Here is a 22,308-nt window from a genome sequence, read left to right on the forward strand (position 1 = left end):
TTGCGTGTTTAGCTTTAAAAAAAAAAAATTTGTAATTATTTGTTTTACTTTATTTTGATTAATTCCTAGTTGTGTGTTTGTTTGTTGAGACTTGTGGTTATTTCTATCGAAGTGACGGGCCTTATATTACTTTGTAGTACATGTAAGACATGAGCATCGATAACGATCATCACTTGGCTTGACTTGTTTGCTAGCTTTTCATTAAGTTTCCTAATTAGTCGTTAGTTTCTTGAGTTGTTAGTTTTCACTTATTCTTAGCTTTGCTTATTTTAGTTTCTTATTTAATTGTTGTCTCACCTTCTCTCATTACCCTTCTTATTTATTGTGAAGCATGAAATTAAATTCAAAGTGCTTATTTTGTGAATTCTTGAGTACTTACCATGTGGTCATATTTTTGCAAGGTGCATGAGTAGTACTTTACTACCTATCAATTTGAGAAGTGGTTGTACTTTGCAAAGACTTTCTAGACAAAGGCCAAAGAATCTTTCATGAACACCTCCAAGGCCAAGAGTACCTCCAAGAGATCACTCACCGAGTCCGATTAGATCACCGGTTAGAGAGATGGCGGAGAGACCTATTCGAGAGTTTTCTAGACCTTCCATGGTTAACACGGCATCATATTTGGTACTTCCGGTTAGAGAGGTGGACTTCGAGATCAAGCCACAACAATTGAGCATCTTGCCTATTTTCCGTAGGACATCATCCGAGAAGGTCATCAACCATATGCAAGACTTTGAGGCAATTGTGAGCACTATGTCAAAGAGTGGACTTCCCGAGGGTGAGTTCAAGATGCGGTTGTTTCCTTTCTTACTTAGAGATGATGCAAATGGATGGTTTTTGAAGCTACAACCGAGGAGTATACGATCATGGGAGGAGTTGACAGACATTTTCTTGGATGCTTACTACCCACCACACAAGACCACTAGCATGAGACATGAGCTCTTACTCTTCACTCAACGTGATCATGAGACCTTTTGGGAGGCATGGGATAGGTACAAGGATATTTGCAATTCATGTGCCCATCATGGCTTGACTAAGTCTATGATGATTGAAGGTTTCTATGGTGGTTTGTTACCACATGAGAGGAGGAGGGTTGATGTTGCCGCACAAGGCTCACTTCATAGTCATGGTCAAACTGAGGCATGAGATATACTTGAGCACTTGGGTCGACAATCGAGGCAATGGGATGATCATGACTCTAGGAGGGAAAGAGTGAGGAAAGATCCATAATATGATACCAAGAGCACTCATGAGACAAGGGTTGCCCAAGAGAGCTCTAGTGCCGATTATAGAAAGCTTGATTTACTTCTTCAAGCTCAAGAGCGTGGTTCATCTACACATCATGTCAAGGCCGCTTCTATGTCTTCATCTCTATGTCTTCTATGTGATTCACCTATACATGCTACTAGTGAATGTCATCTTGCTCCTAATTATCCGGATTTTGTTCAAGAGCAAGTAAAGGCCGTGAATTCTTATGGTGGGCACCCTAGAAATGATCCTTACTCACCTACATACAATCTGGTTTGGAGGAATCACCCTAATTTTTCTTGGAGAGACCAAGGAGGTTCATCTAGTGGGTTTCAAGGTGGAAAGCAAAGCTTTAGAAAGCTTTAGAGGTGGCCAAGGTCAAGACCTATCAAATTTTGCTCATTATGGCAATGCACACCAAGGAAACACTCAAATTTCACAATTTGGTCAACATGGACAGCAAGCGTACGGGCCTAACTCTCAATGCCAATTCACCTCAAGTCAAGGACTTCATGCTCAAAATGCTCCTCCCGGGTTTACTCAAGGTGGTGGCTATGGTCCCAACAAGTTTCAAGGTGTTCCCATTGCCTCACAACCGGAGGAGAAGAAGGGTGCAAGTGATGATGCTCTTTCTTCTATGTCTCAATGCATTACTATATTATCTCAAGGTCAAGCCACCATTCAAAAACAAATGGGACTATTAGAAGTACAAATGAGTCAAATGGCAAAGAAGCTTAGCACACGTCAACAAGGAGTCTTACCTTCACAACCGGAGCCAAACCCAAGAGGAAAACTCCATGAATGCAATGCCGTCACCACTCTACGTTCGGGAAAGGTATATGATAATCATGTTTACATGCTTACATCTTCTAGTCTCCATACAAATACTTTATTTGATGATGATGTTGGTTTGCATTCATATGGGGCCAAGAGGGAAGAAAATGTACCTCTTGGCCATGTTGTTGATGACCAATTGCTTACACATCATGATTCTTTTTATCATAAGGAGGATGGGACCGGAAGGGAAGAAAATGTACCTTCCAGTAAATATGGAGTGGGTGATGTGACTTTGAATACCAAAGGAAGAAATAAGGGGGTGGATAAGGTAGCCGGACGGGAAGAAAATGTACCCTCTGGAGAAGCTATTCTTGATAAAGGTTATGGTTTCTTGTCATTTGAGAATGATGCAAGAAAATATGGTTTGATTGATAGTGGCAAGGAAAGAGCTTTATTGAGAAAGAACACTTCTAGGGATGAGCATGTCTCAGGCCCTAAATTAGATGGTGAGGCCATGAAGGCTAGGGACCCATCTAAGGTCGATGACACCTCTAGGAAGGTTCTTGTTGATACTCATGAGTTAGAGTCATCTACTTTGACTGAAAAAGAGGGGAGAAATAAGGAGGAAGACCTACATGTGCACGGTAGCTCTAGGGATAGGAGTAGTCTGGTCTACTCATCACTAGGCGAGGCCTTGAGGGTTAAGAACCCTAGTGGGACCGTGACTACCCTTAGGGGCACCACTGAGAGTCTCACCTTTGATCCACCTCTTGTCTTAAGCATACTGGAACCTCAACTTCCCTACCCTAATGTGCCAAGAAAGGAAAATGTGAAGAATAGTGGGAAGAAGAAGAAAGTTGGCTTGATGTCTGAAGTGCATGATATTTTGAAGAAGGTCAATGTCAATATACCTTTGATTGAGCTCTTTCGACAAATGCCAGTTTATGCAAAATTTCTAAAGGACTTGTGCACCCATAAGAGGAGGATAAAGAATGATGAGCGGTTCGAGATTTGTGAGGAGGTTAGTGCTATCTTGCAAAGACGGATTCCCCCAAAACTCAAAGATCCGGGGAGCTTCAATATCTCTTGCACTATTGATGAGAAAGTCTTTGATAGAGCTTTGATGGACCTTGGTTCAAGTGTTAACATTATTTCTTTTGAGACTTTCCGGAAACTTGACCTTGGACTTATTAAAGCTACTCATATATTCTTGCAACTTGCGGATCGAAGCATTAAGAGAGCCATGGGTGTTGTTGAAGATGTGTTAATCAAGGTTGATAAGTTCTACTTGCCGGCGGATTTAGTGGTATTAGATATGGATGATGGACCTCATAGTGACAAAGACATACCTATCATTCTTGGTAGACCCTTTATGGAAACCGCTGGAATAAAAATTAATGTTCAAAAGGGCACCATCAAAATGAAGGTATTGAGAGAAAAGGTGTAACTTAAGAGTCTTGAACCCATATATCCTCCGAAAATAGTGAAGAGTGTGCTCTCTATCAATTTAGTGAAGGGTAATGAAGCCAAGAGTGAGCGGATCTTTGGACCTTTGAATCCTTCCGAGCCTACAATCCGTTCACAAGATCATTTCTCACCTATTTGGGGTTATGACCATGAACCACCATTCATGCATGATGATGTAGTTCCTACTTCTACTTTGGAGGCTACTATTGAGCTTGAAAAGCAAACAACCCCTACTCTTGAGACTTATGAGCAACACAAGAAGAAAAGTCCACCATTGAGTGAGACACAAAAGGAGTCCATCAAGAAGTTAAGGGAAGTTTGTGGAGTTGTCAAAAAGAAGGAAAGATCTACGAGGTATGATTTACCTCCACCTCCAAGCTACAAGCTCGCTTCTTCAATTGTTAGATGTTTTGGAAATGATAGTGATCCTAGCACAATTGTTGTGGGTGGTAAGAAGACATCCTTTGAGCCACCTTGAGGGAGAAAAGTGAAGAAGACCGGCTTGGGGTCTTTAAAAACAAGCGCTTCTAGGGAGGCAACCCTAGGTTGTTTTGTATTTACCTTGTTCATTTTGCATCAATAAGGCTATTTAGCCATCTTTTTTGGAGGATGGGAGGTGTATGGAGTTGAAAATGTAAAGGAGAAAGTATGTGGTAGTGTGCAGTTTCTGTCCAGAAATTTCAGTTTAATTTGGGTGACTAAAGTTTCAAATCTACATGCTTTTTTGAGTTGAATTTTTCTGGAGATATTCCTCTATGTGCCTGCTATGTACTACCAAAATTTCAGTCTATTTCAATCACTGGAGCTCTAGTTATTTAGTGGTCAATGCATGGAGGTCAGAACAGAGACAGCTACTGTAGAGTGAATTTGAGAACCTACACCCTCTACATATCAAGATATTTGGAGCCAAAAATTTTCAGGGATGTATCTTCACATGTATTCTATATGCTGGTAAAACAGTTTTTCATTTGAACCTTCCTAGCTTCAGATATTGCATTCCAAGTGACAGAGGTCAGAAACAGGGCACAACAGAAACTGCAGAACAGATCAATGAGTTTGGAGGCCAACGATGTTTGACTTAGATATGATGCTTCAGTGAAATTTTACCTTCAGATAGATTCATGAGTCTACTTTCGTATCCAGTTGGCTCACTCTCTTTGCACCTCTGGAGCTTCAGATATTACAGTTTTGGTGACTGAGGGTCAGCAGAAAACTTCATGACAGATTGGCAGTTTTGACCAGCTATAGTTTTCATCTCAATTGGAGATAGGTGGATCACTTTATATGGATAGAAAGCTCTCTGAGTCTACTTTCCAATTCAATGGGTCTCACTTATTTATCTCTTTCTGAGGTTGAGATATGGGCATTTGAAGATATAAAGGTCATTGCTGGAAGTTTTCTGCACTCACTAGTTTGTGTTCACTCAGGGTGGTTGGACTTCTTGCACTTCAACTCTTCAATGGAGGCCATTATGGGCAGTCGTGAGGTGTGTTGGAGGTGGTTAAGGCCATGTGCTTAATGGAGGACCTTGTCCTTATTCTTTGATGGGCTATTTGTGACGCATTGCTCTTGGACACTACATATTTTTCAATGGAGTTGATCTTTTCACGAGCACCTTGAGCTAGTATGGAGCATACGTAAAGGAAGTCAAGGCCTTGCGCCTTGAGGTTGGTGTCTCATATTAGTCTTCTCCGAAGGTCGTGAGCAATGGAGGTGTCTACAAAGGGGGTTTTCCGTATCTTTTCTCCGCATTTAGATTTTCATTTAGATAGTTAATTTTTGTGCCTTCACCCGGACTTCACTCTCATGCCTAAATCTGACATGGATTTTAGCTTTCAAGCTCACTTTATAACATTGAGGACAATGTTGGTTTTAAGTGTGGGGGTGAGGGCTCAGGTGCCATAAATTTTTTTTTTTTTTTTTAAATTTGTTTTTTTAGATTAGCTTTTTGTAATTATATTTTAGTGGTTAATACATTTTTCCAACCCCCAATGACGAGTCATGGACTTAACTTGTTATGATTGTGAATAGATTAAGCATGATCTAGGATTTTGAATTTGTTTTGTGATTAAAATATGTGATCTATGCTTGACTATATGTGTGCACATAGCCTATGGTTAGGTTGATTCATCATAATTAGAGAAGCATATAAATGATTTGATTGACTTACATGCCCTTATATGTGAGCTTTTGTGCCTATATCTATAGTTTATGCATCGTTCATTCACTTATTCTTTCATGTGTGCACAATTTCATGACATTGCGTATCTAGAACTTGTTGAGACCTCTCGAGGCTACTTTTGGCTTATGACGGGATAGAAATGATTAAGGCATTAGGCATAATACCACCATGGCCAAAGAAGCATGTACCCAAAGATATTTACCACTAGATTGCCACTTTGAGCCTATTTATTTATTTAGCCTTTTTATTCATTTGCACCACAAATCCCTACCTAGCCTAAACACTTTTATCCTACCCTTCCATGGTAGTTGGTGAAGCGATTTGAGAGAATGACTTTATGTTTGAGTGCTTCAAAAGAAAAGAAAAGTCAAAAGTGTGAGGTTACAAAAGAATAAGTGTGGGGGGTGAGTGATTTGTATAGAAAAAAAAGTTCTAAAAAAAAAAAAAAAGAAGAAGAAGAAGTTGTGAAAATAAAAGAAATTTGAAGGAAAAAAGAAAAGAAGAGTAGAAAAGGAAAAAAAAAAGTTGTCTTGAAAAAAATAAAAATAAATAAAGGTTTAACATAGTTTAGTTAGCGGGTTGTACATTGGGATTAGAGTGAGTGATTTAGCATTCGAAAGCAAAAGTCTTAAATCTCTACAAGAGAGAGTTGCTTCATCGACTTCTATGGACTTTGTCTTTCCTTATCCATTATTTCTCTTAACCACTTGCCCTTAGCCCCATTACAACCAAATAAAAGACCTCTTGATCTTGAATGTTGTGGGCTACCCAGCGGAGATGAGATCGAAGAGCAAGCATATGGCGGCGCATGTTGTGAAATTGCTTTTGAGTGAAACACATATAGCCCCTAAACACTTGAGCGGTAATATTTAGTGAACCTATGTGAGTTTAGTGGGTTATGTCGGGTCTTCTATGTGCCTATTTAATTATGGTGGATTGATTTGACGCATGGTCAACACATGCATATACTTGAGCATCTATCACATGTGCATCTTAATCGCCTTACAAATTCAAAAAATTTATTTTGTGCTTACGTCTACTTCGTGGTCATGTACATAATTATTTTTCCGAGGGTTATGGTTGGAAAGGCTAATACCGCAATTTACATATGTTTGAGTTGGTAGATTTTCGGATTATATTTCATTTAGTTTGCTTGAGGACAAACAAAGTTCAAGTGTGGGGATATGATTACACACATTTTTATGCATGTAATTATATCCAAAACACTATAAATAAGCTAATACTTGAGCCAATTATAATGTAGTTAATCCAATTTTATTTGTTTTGCAGAAAATAAGCGGAATTACGGAAATTATGAGAAATTGATGCGAAAATGGAGCTAATTGGAGTTCCCGACAAAGGACAAAATTGTCCATGCGGGTCAACCATGTCAATGCCAATCACGGAAGCGGAATCCAAGTGCCTTATTAAGTATGGGCGGAAGTATATGGAGAAGAGAAAAGGAATGAGAAGAAGAGAAAAAAAATGAAATAAGAGAATTATGTTAATTAATCATTGATTTGATTAATTAATCTTTAATCATTAAGATGATTAATCTTTAATCATTAATATGATTAATTAATGTAGTTAAGCTCAGCCCATCACCCTTCACGTTCATGTGCAGCAAGCAATTAAACTTAATTGCTTCAGCCAGTTAAATGCTGCCACATGGCAGTTCATATTTTTTTTTACTCCTCTCACGTGAACAACCGCCCTAGGCTATATATATATATACTAGGCAAAAGGCCCGCGCGATGCTGCGGGTATACTATTGATATGCTTGAATTTACATTAAAACTATGTTATAGATACATTACATAGCAAAATGAGTGTACATTGTTTAGTTGTCCCAAAAATTTGGTGCCTTTGCCAAATTCCAAATCCAGTATCTTAGCCAGATCTCAAAAAATACAGATGCTAACCAAGTAGTTGTATATGTACATGGTGCAAAAAATGGTTAGGCTTGGCCCAAAAAGGTCTATGCTAGTAGTTAGGATTAACTATTTACAGCATATCTTCGGATAAGTCTTCAAGTGATTCTGTAGAAATGTCATCCCTGCTATAGAAGAAAGTAACATAGGAGTGGTATGTCTTAAATTATGTGATTGATGTAAACATTATAGGAGAAAGTAATAGTGCTCACCTTTTCGCTGGTATTATAGACCAATAGTTGCATATTTGATTTGTGTATGATTTGTACATTAACTAAGCAAGGCTTGCTGATTTGTCTTTGCAGTTATGCTCACACAACATCTTATCATTTCTTATGCGATAATGACATTAAAAGCACAAAGAACACACTACAATCACGTAATATCGCTTCTCAAATGCACAATATCAAGAAAACTTGATTTCAGAAAACAATCCCAAGTAGATAAATTCACCATTACGCTTATCTAGAATATTTACATCTATAAACAATCCACAAAAGAAGACACTAAAATCACATAATATCGCTTCTCAAAACATATCATGAGCTTAGAACAAAAAAACCGTCCACAAACGAATAGCAAATATACAGCTATAAACAGTGTAAACAAATGCTGCAATCAAACCAATGAATGAACATTAATGAGAAGAAGCTACGGATATATATAATAAAGAATATTTTACATTAGAGGTTCAGTACTATATCCAATTGTATCTTGTATGATGCAATACTTGATATAATATAAATATCAAAATGCATACCACATACCTGTAACAATAATAAGGTCTTATTGCTGGATATTATGGTTTATCAGATTGATGTATCTCTGTATCTGCAAAAAAAAAAATTTGTCAAGATAAATTCTCAGCATTCCTCACTTTGAAATTCTGTATATAAAAGAATTTCCATGATCTACTTGTAATTCTTCCTACTTTCAATGTTCACTCACCTTTGACACACAGGAGACTAAGTTACTGTTTGCTTCCTTGTTGTTCCTAACTGATTTGAACTTTTGAAACAGAGGTGAAGCTGCACAAAGTAGCTTTCAAAATGAAATTACTTGAATCACATGTGTATATATATATTTTTTTCATATATAAAACAAATCATAAGAAGTGTTCTCCGGAATAACTCAAATGGCCAAACAAAACAGCAATCAAAGTCACATATGAATCACAAAGCTAGCTTCTTTATAATTGTTATGAACATCAAAGAAAGCAAGAAAGATGAAGATTCAACATAATTCTATCACTAAAGCACCAAAATTTGCAAGTAAACGATGAAGATTCAAAGTCAACCACCCATTTGACTCATACACCCAAACACTAATTTTGGAAAACCTATGCCCATCACATTAGAACGATTTTAGAAACAAACCTATATCATCCAAAGTTATATATCAAACCTATATAAATTAAAATTAACTGTTAAATAGAATTCAAAGAGAGCAAACTGATTTCCAATTCAGACATCAAAATGCCTCACGAAAAGCAAGCAATCCAACAATAACCCAACTCTAAAAACTTCACCCAACACAACCTGCACATAAGGCAATCACAAAATAATATATTAAAAAATACCATCAATCCTCTGCGATAAACTAAAGAACATGATACAAAAAACTGGAATACCTGAATAAGACATGCAAGGGGGAAAAAAGTAATCAAACAATTGAATAAATGAGGATTAAGACATGCAAGTTTTTTCCTTGTTTCGATGGATTAGAGCACCACAATAATATGTGAACCAATGCAAATGGTATCTAATACTATAGGCGATTTGTAACAAATCACGCTTAATTTTTTATTTTATTTTTCATGAGCAGGAATTCAGTTATACAAAGATGAAATCTCACCTATTTCTTTTTGCTAACAGACCTGCAATGCAATAAAAAGAAGGAATAAGGATTTCATACAAAGGAGAATAAATGATGCAATTGACAAAAGAAAAATTAAGTATACAGCTTTTAAGAATAGAAATGCATTATATAATTCGTATCAAACACAAATTATAGCTATGAAGATCACGAATATGCAAGAAAGAGTCTATGAATTCAGTTGAAAGTGTAAGGAAAACCAGTCTGAAGCAGAAACCACCGGTAAGAAGGCAATCATATCAATGAAGCATAACAGTAATCAATATCTCCTCTCTTAGAATTTCCCCCTTCTTAATGTCCACATAATCTTAAAGTAGAAATTAAATTTTAAAATAGAGGTTAGTTAGGATTGTAAACGCTATAGCCTGCATAACATAGGCTTAAATTCTATCAAAGTTATACCAGCTAAAGCTTTTCTGATATCAAGAAAGATCAAAATGTTAACATCCCATCTTGTAGCTGAAAGACCGCATCAAATCAATTATCAGCATTCTCACAAAATATAAAAAAATAAATAAATAAGTATTGGCATAAGCTAAAGAACACTATTGTCTAGCACTCAACTGAATAACCGAACAGAAAAACCTTAGAATGCAAAGTTTCTTGCCGAGCATAGAACTTATCACAGATAAACAATTTCAATCACAAACTCTAATGCATTGCTAATTTGTTGTTTATGAACAGGGCCATTATGAACAGCTATTATCATAAAAAAAATAACTAATATCCAATTGAGAAAAAAGAAAAGTCTACTTCTACAAAGATGAACTCAGATCAGATTCAGGTCAGAATCTGATGTATCATACATATGCCAAAAAAAAAAAAATCAATGAGCAGTTGGACTATATTAAAACCTTGAACATAAATTATCAAATTGACTCAGTCGTCAAGCCAACTTCTCAACAAACCAAGTTTATATTACGTATTCAAACCAAGTTATTAACCAATTAAACTAAGTTTACTTTGGTCAACTTTAATTTGATCAATAAATCTTTTTCCGGTACGTATGCGCCAACTTCCTAGTTTCCATTAGTTCTACCTTAGCCTCTTAAACTCAGTAAAGCTGTTCATCTTAAACAGGTGAAGATTATTGAATGAACTTCATGAAATTTCCCAATCGAAAAAAAAAAAAAACAGAGCCACGGTTCTGAAATTACCCAAAATCAAAAGCTCACCTTCAACCTCCTCCAATCAATCACTCAAACCCCAAACTGGAGCACTAACAATACCCCTACAAAATCCAAACCAAGGTCAATTGAAAACTACTTCGATTGATTCTTGAACAGGAAAAACCAAAACGGTGATGTATGATGGTCGAAAAGCTGAGAGACCCACAAAAAATATATGAAACAAATTCGAAACCATGGCAGAGTACCTGGGATGATCAGTTCACTCAATTTTTGTTCCAATCGAGGATCAATTTCTTCCCGTCTCCCTCTTCTTCTTCTTCTTCTTCCTCCTCCTCCTCTTCTTCTTTTCTTTTCTTCTGTTTCAACAAAATCGCAAAGGAAAAACAGGTTTGGTTAAGTGTAATCAAACAAACACCCTCGATTGGAAATTGAACGAAAACAACCTTGATAGTCTGCAAGAGCCGATGTCGGTGTGGAGATATTATTGGAAACAGATAGTTCCAAAAAGAAGAAGAACCGAGAAGTATAGCCAAACTTCTCAGGCAAACCTTCGCAGAAAAATGAAATCACCACTCTCTCTCGGTCTCTTTCTCGCTCTCTCTGTTTCGACTGTACTTCCTCAGCTCCTCTAGAAATCTACGTGTATTTGACTTATTATAGAACGATGGCATCCCGTAAATCAGAGAAAGATAAGGACAAAAGCGTCACTCCACTTTGTGCACAGTGATGAACAGGAAACCGGGCAACTGAGCTTTAGTATATTGTATAATATATATATATATATATATATATATTCATTTCTTCCCCATCTGCCACACACACCACCAGAAACCCATCACTTCTCTCTCTCCTCTCGGCAAAGCACCCACCCTCCTTCACTATTTTTATTTTTCTTTCCTCACTTCCACCCTCAAATCCTCATCAATTTCTCAAAGGATTTCAAGGAGCATCACTATTTGAGATTGGATAAAAGTGAGAAATCATAAATCAAGGCTTGTCATACTTGCTTCATAGCAATTTGTGACTTGTTCTTGTTGCTTCTCACTCCTCTTCACCTTTACCTCTTTAATTGATGTATATTTTTGTTGATTTATTGATGGGTTGTGAGTAGTCTATTTAGGAAGCTAGGGTTTGAGCCCTAGCATGAATTTGATGTAATAAATATGTTTTAATTCAATGGTTTTCAATTTCGTGTTTGGCATATGTTCTAATCTATATTATTTGGCTTAGATGCATGATTAGGAGTTTGATTAACTCTTCAATGTGTAGATGAGCATGTCTAGAACAAATTAGGGGACCTAATCACTTCTCTAATTTATAGCTAGGACACTTGTTTAGAACATGGTTAGTTATAATACCAATTTCGATTGCCGTATTGGTTAGCTTGAGAATTTTGATTCTAGGACTCCTCGCCTTTTGGTGCAACTAGAGGCCCTAACAAGGCTCTAGATTGTCCCAATTGAGTTTCTACGACCCTTGATCCGGAGTAGGAATACCCTTTAAGGAATCTAATGACCCATGAGCCTTGAAAAGCCTTGGGTGCGGTTCTTAATGCCATTATGAATTGAATGACCATTGTTGGAGCATATTTATGCATTAAATTTGGCTAGGAGGATACCCTAGTGACCTAATTTTCATTTCTTAATAAGTTTCTATTATCTTTATCTTTAGTTGCAATATTAATTTTCAATTGTCAATTTTATTTTTCGCAATCAAAATCAAATTTCATAAACCATTTTCATTGTCAATACCACTTGGTTGTGAGTTTCCGCATTCACTTGTGGTTCTCTTGACCATTTTAGGCTTGGTTGTTCTGAGCCGGGCATGTAAATAGTTTGGTGCTATTTTTCTAGGTTCTTTGTTAATTGTTAGTGACTTAGTAATCGGCATAACCAAGGATTGGAGTTAGCTTATCAATCCCCGTGGTACGATAATTTCGGGTTCAAATATTTCCCTATCTTGACAATGATACGTACGCTTGCGTAAATGTGTATCAAGTCAATGGCGCCGTTGCTGGGGATCGAACCCGGGTCACCCGCGTGACAGGCGGGAATACTTACCACTATACTACAACGACAAAGAACAAACTACCACAAATCATGCAAGTGACTAAATGACCATAAACCAAAGGATTAGAACTATTAAACTCCAATCCCCGGCAACGGCGCCATTGACTTGATACACATTTACGCAAGCGTACGTATCATTGTCAAGATAGGGAAATATTATGCCCAAAGTTTATCGTACCACGGGGATTAATGGCTAACCCACAATCCTTGGTTAATCAGAAATAAAGACACTTAGCACACAAAGAAAAAGAAAAAGAAAATAAATAAAAATGCTACTCTAAGGCACCAAGCCTTAGCAATGCTCAGCTTTAGTTTTCACCAAAGCCTAATCAAAACTAAGAGCCTAGTTGTGGATATTTACAATGAGGTAAAAATTGTTGTTTGAAATTGTGACTGTAATTTTCTAAAAATTAAATTGCAAGAATTTAAATGAAAACTTTAGCTAACTACTAAATTAAATAAAAGAAAAGAAAAGTAAGAAATGAAAATTAGGTCACTAGGGTATCCTCCTAGCCAAATTTAATGCACAAATATATTTCGACAATGGTCATTCAATTCATAATAGCATCAAGAACCGTACCCAAGGCTTTTCAAGGCTCATGGATCATTAGATTCCTTAAAGGGTATTCCTACTCCGGATCAAGGGTCGTAGAAACTCAATTGGGACAATTTAGAGCCTTGTTAGGGCCTCTAGTTGCACCAAAAGGCGAAGAGTTCTAGAATCAAGGTTCCCAAGCTAGCCAATACGGCAATCGAAATTGGTATTGTAACTAACCATGTTCTAAACTAGTGTCCTAGCCATAAATTAGAAAGGTGACTAGGCTCCCTAATTTGTTCTAGACATGCTCATCTAAAAATTCAAGAGTTAATCAAGCTCCTAAGCATGCATCTAAGCCAAATAATATAGATTAGAACATATGCCAAACATGAAATTGAAAACCATTTAATCAAAACATATTTATTACATTAAATCCATGCTAGGGCTCAAACCCTAGTTACCAAATACACTACTCACAACCCATCAACAAACCCACAACAAAATTCATCAAATTACAATAAATTAAGAGAGTATAGAGTTGAGAAAAGAGAGAGAAACCAACACCAGGCACAACAACACTAGAGAGTGAGCCTAACTAGCTTGGAATTATACTTTCTCTATACCTAAACCAAATCCTTGGAGAAGATGATGAAAATTGATTGGGTGTGAGGTTGTGGTCTTGGTGGGTATAGGAGAAGAGAAAGAATGGTGATGGTCTGTTATGGGAAGAAGGAGAGGAATGGATCTGATGCGAAAGGGCAAAGCCCTTCCCTATTGCGTTGCGGCGCTGCTCAGTCCTCCCCAAATGTGAGTGAGGGTTCCAATATATATAGCTGCTGGGAGATTGATTAATTGGAAACGTGGTCGTTTTGAAGGGATATGAAAGAGGTGGATGGCTGTTGACGCGCGAGAGAAGGAGAGGATTTTGTCTTTGGCGTGTAGTGAAGCAAAAACACGCTGCAATGCTTCCTAACTTATGGTGGCTTAATTGCTTAATTGTACTGCTGCCATGTGTCAACAATGGTTTTAGACCCTTCCAATTAAGCTAACGTGTAGCACATGATTGGCCTTAATTAACCATTGGTTAATTAAAACTAATGGTTAATTAAGGTTGTAATTTTCCTTTTCTTCCATTTATTTCTTTTCCCCAATTTTCTTCCGCATTTCTTGACAGTGCCGACTAGTGCTTGACCGATGCTCTACTATGTTGTCCTTTTGTCGGAATATTCCAATTTCGCGCCAATTTCTTCCGGTTTCCGCAACTCCACTTATTTACTACAAAATAAATAAAAATATATTAATTACATATTAATTGACTTGAAGATTAGCTAATTCTCGTGTTTTAGATACAATTACATGCATCGAAATGAGTGTAATCAGCAGCCCAGAGGAATTTTTAGAACACTGTCAATTTTAAAGGGTATTGTAATATTAACAAAGAGTTATCTCTTTTCCAATGTTTTAAGTATATCAAAATAACATAAATTTTACTCGAAATTTTTTAGTTTCTTTTGTATTTATCAAATTTTCAAATGATATTTGATTATTTTTTCAATATTTTTGTGAAAATAAATTATGTGTTTAAGGACACCTAGTTTGTGTTTTTGGACCAAACTCTGATTACTTGTCTGAGTTACTAACCCTGTTAGTCTTACCGATATCTACAGAGATATTCCAATCATTGTATGATTCAGTTACCTTGTAAGACGCTGGTTGTAATCTTCTATATAAAGAGACCCCTATTATCATTGAAAACATAACTCATTCTCTCCCAATTCAGTTTTTCTAAAACACGTTATCAGCACGAATCCTTAACCCTGAAACAAATAGTCAAACCCTAAAATAAATAGCCAAAACCTAAATTCGAATACAAAACCTTGAAACCCTTTCTTCCTATGCCGCACACCTTGAATACCTTGACCCCAGAAGTCCAGAACAGGTGGCAGAATCCTAAGAACTGGCTAGAAAAGTACCGAACCGACCCCTGGAAGCATAAATCAATCCTCCACCAGTTCGCCTCCTTCTGGACCTCCTCTTGCCACCAAACTTTGTCAGCAGCAGCGTCTTGACCTGAGGATTCTAGAAGCTGTCAAATTATTCCAAGAACCAGCCTCAAAAGGGCAGAACTGGCCTCCAAAGCCACTAAACTGGATCTGTTAGCCTTGCTTGGATAGCCTCGCCAGCGCACCCCTATGCCTGCCTTCGCTCGTGCCCCTCGCTGACCCCTCAATTAGCCTCACCAGCGCACCCCTCGCCAACCCCCTACTGCATAGCAAGCCTCGCCCACCGCCCTCGTTTGCAGACCTCTCGTCTGCCCCTCATAGGCCCGTCTGTTAGCCTGGACAGCGACAACCCAATGAACGCATGCAACAGCCCCCCGTACACGCACGCAGCAACCTCGCCGACCCCTCAATAACCCCTTAGTGAGCCTTGCTACCAGCAAGCACCTCTGGCCTCCTGCAACTTTTTCCGGCCATATTCGACGACCTTTTTCAGGCCAATTTTCCGGCGACCCCAAAAAGAGGTCAATTTTTTTATAAAAGTTCCCGCTTTCAAGTAATTTACTTTCTTTTCTTTTCTCGGGGACTTGCAACCTCCCTTCTTCTAACCTCCACTACTTCTTTTGTGGGGAGACCTAAGCCCAACTATGGGGGTTCGTGCTATGTTCAAGGTTGGAGCTTGTTGAGATCTCCAAACTTAGAGTTCGTAGAGAATTTATGATTGACCACTTACATCATTGTTTCGATCAAATCCAACACCTCTTAGAATCGAATTTCTTGGGAGTGATTATGCTCATAAATTCCTAATTTCTTGGGAGTGATTACGCTCAGAAATTTCTTTTGTTTTCATGGTAGTCTTTTTTCTCTGAAACTAAGCCTTTTTCTTGTTCTCTTTCAGGATGAGTAACATGAACAAACTGGACTTTGTTCCATTGGGAACAATTGGCTCTGGATATCACAAGTGGGTTCGTGATGCCCGCCAGCATCTCAAGGCCCAAGGAATCCTAGATACGATTCTTGAGCCTAGATAGGACGTGCTAATTATTGAGCAAGCTCAAGCTTTGGAAGCAAATAGAGTAGCCTTGGAGGCAAATAAGGCGAAAGCCGTCATCCTAATGACTCGTCATATGAATGATTCGCTCTAGTACGAGTATCTAAATGAAGAAGACCCTAGAATGTTGTGGGTCTCACTCGGAGAAAGCTTTGGCAACGTCTTGACTCCCTACTTCCTGACCTAGAAGTGAGATGACATAATCTATGCTTCTGTGACTTCAAGACTATTCTTGACTGTAATTCGAAAGAACTTTGCATTAAATCCTTAATGGAATTATGTGCTAAAGAGATCACAGATGCAATGATGATTGAGAGGACTCTCTCCACCTTCCTTGTCTCTGCATTGATGGTTGCTAAGAACTATTGAATTGATGTTACTGCAGGACGGATCATAAGGTTTCATAAGCTCATTGGAGCTATGAATGTAGTTGAAAAGCATGACAACATCCTTATGAAGAACTATAATTCGAGACCAGTGGGAACATAGACTATTCTGGAGTCTAATTGTAGTCGCGCCCTAAAGGGAGGGCGCCAAGAGCAAAACCCTAATCCTAGGGATACTTCTGGACGTTCTAGTCTATATAATCACTCTACTTGGGAAGGTAACCTCCAAAATAGGTGGACACGGAACCGAAGAGGTCAACTTGGAAAGAGAGAAGGAGGCAACGTCTTTGTCATGTTGGTTACGCCACCAATACTAAGAGTCATCCTTATGACGCTTTCAAAGTGTCTTAATCAAGGGATTCTGAGCACATAGATGTATGTTCTCAATGTGGAGCATCCAGTCATTGGGCACATATTTGTAGAGCTCGTGAGAATATTGTCACCGCCTACAAAGCATATTGTGAAGTAAAAGAAGCTCACTACATGGAACAAGAAGATCAAGAAGGTGATCTCAAACTAAGGTTTGAAAACTTCAAATCTAACTGGGATCAATAGATCCCTGATTTTAAGTAAGTCTTTATTTTTTCAAGAGATGTAATAGGCAATTGCCATATATACTTTGTAGTAAATGCCATTGGTTAAGTTTTTCTTCAACTAGGCTCATCCAAAGCGAGTATGATGTCTAGGAAGGTTTTGAGATAAGTGGTACTTTAGCGACCTTTGCTCCACCAATATATCTCTACTCACCTGATCATATTTATTGTAGAGTTATTGAAAGAAGTCAAACGACTACTTTTGTTTTGCATTAGCTAGTTTCGGATTAGATTTTCTTAATAGTTAAGAAACAATCATGTACACCACTGGCTTATGAATAAAATTTCGAGTCCTTTTCATTGTGACTCTATTTAAAATTCTGAGCGTATTACTTTGTGACTACAATGGCTGAGCCATCAAGATTAGTTCAAGGACATGGAATAGCCCAAATTCCTCTTACTAAATGGCACCTTGATTACCGTCACATAAACTCTCTACGCTCCTAGGCAAATCGAACCCTATTGAGCTGTTCGAGCTAACGGATTCTATACGAAAACGCATATAGAGAACGAAAAAGAGTTCCTTTGCAATATATTTAATGATTGCGAATAAATGTGCATCTTAGGGAAACTTATGTGCCTTTCTAGTGGACTTTATGTCACTACTATTCGAGCTATTAAATCCAATAAAGTTTTTAGAGAAGATCTCTTAGATTTAGACACATATTGGCTTTGTCACGATAGGATAGGTCATCTTAGTCATGATATGATGATCTATCTACTAAATACTTCACACGAACTGTAATACCCTGAAAAATTCAAATTAAATTCCATGGATTTTTAGAAATGATTTCGCAGTAGTGGGACCGAGTACGAAGCTTGGAGAAGTTGTGGAATTAGTTCGAACGATTTTATTTTCGAAACCGAACATTATTTAGGGTTACGACAAATCGACTTTTGATACGTACGGAATTTGGGAAAACTTCCTTCATGAAAGCTGTAGAGCTCGTCGATACGAGTCTGTGCTTATGCGGAACACAAGGATCAGAATTTGTATGAATTAGTTATCGCATTTAGAAGAATTTCCAAGTTTAGTATATATATTTTGGAAACTTTCCCCATTTAGGGTTTCCATTTCTGTTAGCCGTTTTCTTCCTCTTCTCCTTCGTTCTCTCTCTCTCTCTCTCGGCCGAAATGAGCTCAAAACAGAGCAATTCTTCACCAGCCGATCTCTTCCTCCTTAGGCTACCTCAAGACGTCGGACCACCTCCATTAGCTTCTCCTCGACCTTACACAGCTGCCAGTGGCAGCCTTGCGGTGCAACACGCCCGGAAGCCGCAGCGGTGGACCCGGCTCCGTTTTGAGCCGATTTCGAGCTACAGGCCACCAATTCTCTTGATTTTTTGCTCATTGGACTCGCCTCAACTTCCTGAACAAGCACCAAGAAGGACCGGACCTGGGTAGATTGATTTCACGTTCGTCGGAGCTCAACCCTTCTAGATCTAAAAACAACCTTTCGATCCGGATATCTCAAGTTACAGACCACTATTCCTTGTGATTCTTGGCTTGGTGAACTCGCCTTGAGTTTTTGAACAAGTATCCAGAAGGGATCGAGGCGAGTGGTGGAATTTTTACGTCGAACTGGAGCTCGCCGGTTTCTGGAAAATTTCCGGCCAAATCGGACTGTTCTAGGTAATTTTCAACCACTTCCTTTCGTTTTCAGACATCATGCTAGTTATGAAAGTTGTTTCAAATCGATGAAATGAGGAGGAGCAGCCTGGCTCAGACGCCATTCGCGGTGGTCGGCGGCGGCTCTGCCTCTAACTCCAGCGGCAATTTCCGGCCACTTCTGGTCACCGCAAGGGCAGTTTCTGCCCATTTTTATGTTCTACATGTCGATACGATCATTTCTATATATAGCATGCAAATTTTGGAGATCGTATGATTAAGTTATGAATTTTACAATTTCGATCGATTTCGATCGTTCGATTTGTGATCTGTGAAGATCGGATGGTCCAATCGACTTGTAGTTTTGATATAATGATCATAAGACTTTCCCGATGACTTTGTGTGGTCACGAGTGAAGATCCGACCGTTGGATCTTCATATAAGTACGTTTTTCAATTGTACGCTAAGTTAATTATCGTATTTGGTTAGGTGATTGACGGTTTGAGTTGGTGGACGATTGTGAACCGTATTTTACGCTGAGAAGACGCAGCGGGGTTGGAGGTGAGTAAATCTCACATGGTTGATTTACAAACCGAATTTCCTTACTGCACAATTAATTGTTATGTGTGAGAAAATGGTTTTAAGAAAATGAGATTTAAAGTATATAAGAAAATGCATTTCTTGGTTTTACTACGTGTGAACTATAGTTGGTATTAGTGGTCATTCATGAGTGGATGATTACGTATATATATATTTACGTGATTTTATACGGAATGGTGTGACATTGAAATATGTGGTTTTTTTGATGATTTCGTTTTTATACTTGAATGAAAGATTTATTTGCTATGATTTTTATGATAATTGGTATTGTTGTGAGTATGATTTGGGTGGAGACATGATATTGTGAATCGGGTGGGATTCTGTTTATATTTTATTCTGCGGACTGAAATGTCCAAAGTTCGATGGTTATAATAACCAGAGTGTTTTGTTCTGAGGGCAGAAATGTCCAAAGTTCGACGGTTATCATTATGATAAACAAAGTATTTTTGTTCTGCGGGCAGAAATGTCCAAAGTTCGACGGTTATAGTATTAACCGAAGTATATCGGATGCTTGCACCTGGGCCAAGGTGACAAGTAACGATTCAGATAGAGCTCTAGTCTATTGTGGGAGTACGGTCATGGTGGTAACTAGGTTATTGCATTGTGAGTACTTTGTGCCATGTGAGTTGGGTTGGTGATTAAATTGTTGGGGTTGTTGTGTGTGTTCGGATTATTGGATTGTTTTACTTGAGTTAAAAGAATTGTGATTTATTAAATCAACTGTTCATTTCTTATTTACTCACGAGCTTTGCAAAAAGCTTACTGAGTTTTGTGTTGTTGCAATCCCGGTACACTATTCAAACGGTGTAGCGGATCCTACAGGTCAGGATAATCAGGGTGGAGAGCGAGCTGAGTAGGGCAGCGGGGTTGACATCAGCACTTGGTCTATTTTGGTGTGTTTTATAGACTCTTTTGAGTGTAACTTTTATTTATGATGGTATTGTAATATTTGACTCGAGAGATAGTTTGCTACGAGGTTTGTTTTATGTTTTGTGAGACATTGGTTAAGAAAAAAATTCAAGACGTTATTTGCATTGGTTATTATTCATGTTTCGGATTTGAATTTGTTATTCAAAATTCGGGGCGTGACACGAACATCCATTCTTTCGAGCATAATGAAGCAAGAATCAAAGGTTGATTCCTGGACTAAGTGTGACCCCCGCTACCCCTAGCACCGCCGCGGTCCACTGCCAGCCTAGGGCTGATGCAGTCCATATCCATGACGCCATGGTTGGCATCCATCATGGTGATGGCGCCCCAGGTAATGCTACAATCACTAACTTTGCTTCCAATAGCTTTTAAAACACTCAGACCCAACCAAAATCCTCATTGGTTGTTTCTAAGGCCCCTCGCTCATTCTACAAAGCTTCTTCCTTAGGGAAATTAGGACTGAGACCATCCTACGCAAAAGATACAAAAATACTCATTCTGTTCTTACGTAGAATCCATAGGGATTCTATGAACTGATTCAACCAACTTACGGACGTTTAAATATTTCATGATGTTGGTTGACACGCAAACACGCTGGTCACATGTTATGCTATTGTTCACTTGTAATGCTGCTTATGCTACACTCCTGGCACAGACTATATGGGGAAGAGCTCACTACCCAAATCATCCAATTCAGTCAATTGGACTTGACAATGCTAGAGAGTTTACATCGAAGACTTTCAATAATTATTGAATTTGGATTGATGTTGGACATCATATTCCCATGTACACATGAAATGGTCTTGTGGAAACGACTACGATGGTAGCCCAGACATTGGTAATGCACACCAATCTCTCTATATCCGCTTGGGGTGATGCAATATAGCATGCAGTTATGCTAATTCATCTACGACCTACCACTAATCAATCTATCTCTGCTTTATAACTAGTAACTGGGTACAAGTATCTCGTATTTATGCATATTTGAATGCACCATTTATGTGTCTATTGCACCACCACAGCGCACTATGATGGGTCCTCACAGATGAATGGGCAAATACGTTGGATATGAGACTCCAACAATCGTCCACCAATTAATACCCTTGCTAGGCGATCTCTTTACCGCTAGATTTGTGGATTGTCACTTTGATGAGACAGTCTTCCCATCAGTAAGGGAAGATAAGAACACGGATGTTCAATAGGAACGACAGGAACTGTCGTGGTCTGTCCCCACTATGTATCATCTCGATCCCCGCTAAAATGACGAGATTACACGTATCTGCTACAAACATGCCTGCAAGGATGGACGACCTTACGAGAGGACATAACGCCACCCTACACGGAGGTAAGCATGGCACCAATGCCATAGAGAGTGACACTTTGGCATTACAGGTCATGGCCCTAGCTAGGATGCATGGGGGGGCTCGTGAGTTAGAATGATACTTTGGAACGACCCGATCCTTTGATCATCGACACTCAAAATCCGTCTCATGAAATTGTTACAGATTAAGGTTATCGTTGAGGGATGCCTCAATGTCAGAACCTATTCCTGAGAATATAGAGCCCTCTGAAAATTACATCAATGTACATGAGATGTGGGATAAAAACTCTAACATGATTGATGATGTATTTGCGCATTTCATTGTGCATGAGTTCCTTGAGTCCGATGATATAGAACCACGCTCCATTGATGAATGATAAATGCCAATGTAGAGAAATTTGGCCTAAATGGAAAGATGCGATCCAGGTTAAGTTAGATTCTCTAACGAAGTACTGGAAGGTTTTTCAAGCCAGTGATGTTAACACCTCCTAACATAAAACTTGTTGACTAATGGGTTTTCATTAGAAAGCGTGATGAGAAAAAGATATGGTAATCTCGATTCTTGCCTTATGGCTCAAGGCTTCACTAAACGCCTTGGAATT

The 22,308-nt window shown here is 38.5% G+C and overlaps 2 non-coding genes across 2 annotated transcripts; both read right to left on the bottom strand.

Moving 5' to 3' along the window:
• Positions 1-924: 924 nt before the first annotated feature.
• LOC112191137 lies at positions 925-1,031 on the bottom strand. Its single transcript, XR_002932854.1, has one exon. It is a non-coding gene; the product is annotated as a small nucleolar RNA R71 (small nucleolar RNA).
• An 11,584-nt stretch (positions 1,032-12,615) lies between these two features.
• TRNAD-GUC lies at positions 12,616-12,687 on the bottom strand. The gene has a single exon. It is a non-coding gene; the product is annotated as a tRNA-Asp (tRNA).
• Between the last annotated feature and the right edge of the window lie 9,621 nt (positions 12,688-22,308).

The sequence above is a fragment of the Rosa chinensis genome, chromosome 2 (assembly GCF_002994745.2).
Source record: "Rosa chinensis cultivar Old Blush chromosome 2, RchiOBHm-V2, whole genome shotgun sequence".
Taxonomy (NCBI): Eukaryota; Viridiplantae; Streptophyta; class Magnoliopsida; order Rosales; family Rosaceae; genus Rosa; species Rosa chinensis.